Source organism: Hypanus sabinus, chromosome 3, assembly GCF_030144855.1.
Source record: "Hypanus sabinus isolate sHypSab1 chromosome 3, sHypSab1.hap1, whole genome shotgun sequence".
NCBI classification, from domain to species: domain Eukaryota; kingdom Metazoa; phylum Chordata; class Chondrichthyes; order Myliobatiformes; family Dasyatidae; genus Hypanus; species Hypanus sabinus.
This window is the reverse complement of record NC_082708.1, coordinates 108,652,545-108,658,981: the sequence shown is the minus strand read 5'-3', so window position 1 is coordinate 108,658,981 and position 6,437 is coordinate 108,652,545.

The following is a 6,437-nucleotide window of genomic DNA, read 5'->3' as shown; positions in this document are numbered from 1 at the left end:
CCACCTCTGTGGGTCCAACCAAAGGTGCACACTATGCTTCAGCCACCCAGGGAAGAAGGCGACATAGGCACTGATCAATCCAACGGGCAGTGTGGGTGATTATCTTGGATGCTTTTATTATAATCATCGCAAGACCCTGCTGGACATTGGTAATATAGAATACAGTGAGTCCAATTCTCCAGTTCATTAGTGAGACCAAAGGAGGGGGAGCTGAGCGGCCCGACCATGGCACAGACTAGACCCTCACGCCTCATGGTCAAATGTTGCAGCCACTGTGACAGGAGACACCAGAGTTGTCTTTGAGCCGCTGGGTTCCATACTGGGTTGGGAACTGGTCCTCCCTGTTGGCGCTGCTCTTCGGTATTCGCTTTGTGGAAGACAAGCTGCAATATGTTCATCTGCAGCCACACGTGCTTGATATGAGGAACTGCCGCAAAAGTGTGGTTCCAGGACAACATCCAGGCATCATTAATCTCAAGCAATGACATTCGAGGACTTTGCCTGTATTATTAATTTTCAATATACTTTTTGTAACTATATGTCTTTTGTTATCATAATTACATGTACTATGTATGCTGTGTGTGGCTGTTAGTACTGTGTTTTACACCTTGGCGCGAGAGGAACGCTGCTTTGGCTCTATTCATGTGTACGGTTGAATGAGAATTAAACTTGAACTCAAAATAGGAGAAAGATAAACATTACAGAACAAGCACACCACCTGCTGGATGCAGACAACAATAAGTGAATAACAACAACTTGCACTTATTTCTTGAGACAGATTTTCTTCCAAAATCCTTAATTTCAGCAGAACCACTCTTTTTTCTTGATCAGAGATTGGACTCCACCTATCTGACACCACCAACATCTCCTTCAGAACAGGAAATCACATCACAGCAGTTCTTTGAATGTTAGCTTCGGTTGTACAAACGCACAGAGTATTATATCACCTGTGGAACCAGAGGAGCCAAAACACTTGACCATTGTCTTTGGAAAGTCCGATCAGACAACCTGACTGGTGAAAAAGTCTCTACAGAGGGAGAATTATCTTGACTGAGAGCATCATACAATGCCTGGAGAAGATATCGTGCTAGGGAGCCATTATGGCTCTCTCTCCAAATCAACACTCCCATCACTCTCCTCTCCAAACCCACCCATCCTTTTCAGCATCTCTTGATCTGGTAGCAACACTTTCCCATTGTTCTCCATATTTTGCTATTTTTGAAAGAGCAAAGGAGGCAGATGCTGTGCCATTTGTAGGAAGCCTGCAAAGCACAAATTAGCACTTGACACAGGAAACACTGAAAACACAGGCCACAAGTCTCATAATTGAAATCTTCCCTCTTCATAAACCTTACACAAGCAACTTTAGAGCAGATGTACAATGCTCTTTCAGCATGGACTAAGTGCCAGATTAGGAATGGGAAAAAGTATCTGTGATAAATTTAATTAAAGAAGATCAAGTGCAGAATCAGTTTGATTAGAGTTAAGGACTAAACAGGGGGAATGTCATTAACATTACAGGGAGTATTATACAGGCAGCCATGCTTTGGTTTTGGTTCATTATTGGCACATGGACCAAGATACAGTGAAAAGCTTGTCTTGTATACTGTTCATACAGATGAAGTACATGATGCATTCAGCTAGAATAAAGCAAAACATTAACAACACAGAATAAAGTGTAAAAGCTGCCAAAAAAGTGTAGTGCCAGTTAATGATAAAGTGCAAGATGCAGATTGTGGGACCAAGGGTCCATCTTATCACACAAGAATCTGATAAGAGTGTGACAGAGATATGAAGAGGAAGGAACAACTCTGTATTATGTTACCAAGAAGTCCTTTGAAAGGAAGCCTGCAATATAGTCAAATTCCAGCAGATGCTCTTCTCATTACGGAAGACTTGAAGTTGATGAAATCCATCCTTTCTCCATTCCTTCAGTATGGAGTTCAGGTGACCTCTTTAATGGAGCAGTGTTCAGCAAGTTGTGAAATGTCAGAGAAAATCATCGGGCACATCCTGGATTGATCCAGCAACTAGGAAATTGAAAGAGGTCATGACTTGGACTCGCAAGGGCAAAGTACGTTTGCAATTGGAGGAGATTGTGATCACAACAAGGGCAAAGAATGCAGTTGAAATGTTGGCTCATTACATAACACTATGCAAAATAAAGGGGTTTAGTATAAGACATATGTGTCCCTGAAGAGAATTCCAGAGCAACAATAGCACATGATAGATGCCAGGTTGTTTATTTGAAGTGAGAACCAGGTGGGTTACAGAAAGCTCAGAGATGAAATCAAAAACAAATTGTGGGATTATGTGACAAAGACTAGCAGCACACTTAAAGGAAACCCAAAAGAATTCAATAGGCATGTCAATTTAATTTGACTTAATTAAAGACAAATTGTGTCTGACTAACTTGATAGTGTTTTTGATTAGGTTGATGATGTAAATATGATGTATGTAGACTTCAAATTGTGTTTCCTAGGTGACATTTCATTCCATTTTGGGCGATACGCTGCATTTTTATTTTTCTGTCCAGGGTGTACAGCTTCATGTTTTGTTTACTTGCTTCATCTTTGCCAATAACATTAACTACACATCTCTTTTGTGTCTTCTCCACAACTTTCTTTCCTACCCATTCTTTGAATTAATGAAAAACTATACATAAACAAAGGCTGACAGAAAGAAAAACATGTGCAAAAGAAGACAAATTGTGCAAAGAAACAAAATATGGGAATATGAGTTATAAAGTCCTTGAAAGTGAATCTGTAGTTCGTGGAATCTGTTTAGAGCTGTGGTGTCTGATACCCAGTCACTTATCCAACCAATGCATTACATCCCACACCATAAGCTTTTATTTTCATAATAACCTCACGTGTTTTCCAGTATCTCACTATGAATATTTCTTGTCAAAGAGCCAAGTGGTGTAGGAGAAGCAGATTGTAAGGTATCCTTTTTTTCTGGTAGATGTTGAATACAGAGAAATTATGAGGAAGGGTGGAGCACATGTGTGCCAGTTGAATGAGTTAAACTGTGTTTACTTTAATGTGAGGAGTATTCAGAAGGAGGGCGATGAACTGAGAGCGTGGATCAGTACACGGAATTAAAATGTTGTGGCCATTGCAGAAACTGGATTGGCTGCTTGAGGTTCTGGGGTTAGAAGTGAGGATATCATGTAAGTCATCTACTGAGTCAGTGTGAGTGGAAGTCAGAAATAGGAAAGGAGCCATCACTCGATTGAAGGCATTCTCTAAGTCTCCCAGTAGCTACCTGGACACTGAAGAACAGGCAAGTTGGCACATTTTGGAAAGGTGAAAAATAATTGGGTTATTATGACTTCACCTTTCCTAATATTGATTGGTACTTCCTTAGTGCAAAAAATTTGTTAGGTGTGTCCAGGAAGAATTTGTGACACAGAATGTGGACAGGCCATATTAGATCAAATACAAGGAAATTAACCTTGTCAGGTGACAGACTTCTTGGTGGTAAGCATTTCAGAGCATCGCTACAACTCCCTGACCTTTAACATAACCTTGGACAATGATAGGAACAGACAATATGCGTAAGTATTTAATTGGGTGAGGACTAATTTCTACCTCTAGAGAAGTAGTATAGGAGCCTGAAAACCCCCATTTCATGCTTTAAGAACAATTTCTTCCACTCCACCATCATATTTCTCAATGGTCCATAAACCCATGAACACCACCTCACTATTTGCTTTTTTGCCCTATTTATTTATACTTTGGGTTTTTTTGTTTTTTGCACTATACGAAACAACAAATTTTATGACAAATTTTTCAGTGCCCACTTCATTAACTACAAATGCTCGTTATTGCAAATATCTAATCAGCCAATCATGTGGCAAGAACTCAATGCATAAAAGCATGTAGACATGGTCAAGAGATTCATTTGTTCAGACCAAACATCAGAACGGGGAAGAAATGTGATTTAAGTAACTTTGACTGTAGAATGACTGATGGTGCCAGACAGGGTGGTTTGAGTACCTCAGAAACTGCCAATCTCCTGGGATTTTAAGCATCGTCCTATTAGAAGTAGTCAGCATGACTTTGTGAGGGGCGGGTCGTGCCTCATGAGCGTGTTTGACATTTTCTAGATGGTGACAAATTGATGCAGTAGATGTAGTGCATATGAATTTTAGTAAGGCATTTGGCAAAGATCCCCAAGGTTGGATTCTGAATTGGCTTGCCTGCATGGGCAGAGGGTGATAGTAGATTGGATGTATTTTAGTGTTCTGCAGGTATCTATTCTGGGACTCCTGTTCTTCATGACTTTTATAAATGATTTAGATTAGGAAATGGAGGGGCGGTTCGTACATTTGCAGATGACACTAAGGTTAGAGGTGTTGTGCATAGTGTAGCAAGTTGTTGCAGCTTTCAGTGGAATATGGACAGAATGCAGAGCCAGGAGGAGATGTAACAGACAGATTTCATTCTGTTCAAAAAGTGTGAAATGATCACATTGAAAGATCAAATTTGAAGGTAAAATACAAGGTTAAAATTAAGATTCTTCACAGTGTGAAGGAAGAAGGGGATTTTGCGGTCCAAGTCTATCAATTCCTCAATGTTGCCATCCAAGTTGATAGGGATTTTAAGAAGGCATACGGTGTGAGGGCCTTCATTAGTTGGGAAATTACATTCAAGAGCCATGAGGTAATGTTGCAGCCCTACATAATTGCTCAGCCCACACCTAGGACATTGTGTTCAGTATTGATCATTATAGGATGCGGAAGGTTTACAGAGAGTGCAGAGGTTTATCAGTAAGCTACCTGGAATAGAGAGCGCGTACTGCAAAAAGTTTGAGCACATTAAGTTTTTTTTGGAGCAACGGAGGATGATAGATGACTTGATGAAAGTGTATAACATTATGAGAGGGGCAGATGAAGTGGACAGCCAGCAAGCACCTTTAATGCAGAGTTACAATGGTAAATGCCAGAGGATGTCCGTCAGTGGAGAGAAGTTCAAGGATATGTCAGAGGTAGACTTTTTACAGAGAGTGGGTGCCTGGAGCACACTACTGGGAGTAGTATTAGAAGGTGATAAAATAGGGAGATTTAAAAGATATAGCACATGGATGTGATAAAATTGGAGGATTATGGGCTGTGTAGGAGGAAAGAGTTAGATTGATCATGAAATAGGTCTATATTGGTAGGGTCAGTACTGTGCTGTACTGTTCTGTGTTCAATGTTCAAAGCACCTCCTCTCAAATGCTTCATTTGAAAGCCTTGAAAAGTGCTTGGAGCTCATTGTCTAGGCATGTCCAGACAAATATCTTCAACATATTGTGTAGATAACTATGGCTTCAAAGTTCAGGCAGAGAAGTTCCAATATCTTCCCATTTAGTTCTGACAATTAAATCCACTTCAGCATTAAGTTAATTGGAGATAAAATGCAATAAGAAAGGTTGAGCCAAATATAAGGCATTGATATAGCCTTGCTTTTGCCATGAATTATTTTTATACACCTGTTAATTAATATTACAGCTTGCACTCTGTGGTGGGGAAAGCATAAGTTGGAATAGAATTTGCAAAGGGTATTCCAGTCCCTCCCAAGTCAAACAGGTCGGTGAAGTCAGAAGAGTCTGATACTGCTCTGTGCATTTTTCTGAGAAATCCTGGGCAATGATGGATGCACATTGACGTGGAGACTCCTCTTTAGTTCTGAGAGGAGGCAGCTGAGGAGATCTGGTGACTCTCCCCTGCAATGGACAGCAGGAAGACAACCCTGTGGTTACAACAACTGGACTTACCTCCTTTCTTGAAAATGGGCATGACTACACCGGCTCTGATGACCCTTGGCATGACCTCTGTCTCCCAGATGTAGGTGATGAAGCTGTGGATTTGTGACTGAAGCACTCATTACAGAGTTTCAGGATTTCACTGAGGAGATCAGCTGCTCCTGGAGCCATTTTATTTTCAATCTGCAATATGGGCTTCTCAGCTTTTTGTTAATACAAATGGGCAATGGGTGAAGCGAGCTACAAATACCGGGCAGTAAGTTTTGCAATCTCCCGTCAGTCCTCAAAGGTGAACTGTATATTTCCCTCCATAGATGCTGTCGAACTTTCTGAGTTCCTCCAGCATTTTTTGTGTGTTGCTCAGGTTCTCATTTGTTCCTTTAGATACAGGGGGAGGTTTGCAGAAGGAATGAGTGTAACAAAATGATAAGGATATAACTGCAGGTAGTTCATGCATTGGAGGCCACACAAAGGTCCGGGGATGTTAGAATCAGCCATGCTAAATGCTGCCTTCAGCAGCATGTTGGGATGAATCTGCCACAAGAACTCAAGTGGGCATCCACCTGATTTCTCCTTTCAGCAGCCAGAGTATTACCCACTCTGAACATATCGTTCATGGGCTGGAAAATCACAGCTAAAAACAACTACATTTAAATTAATTCTGCAACCAGATTTAATTTATGTTT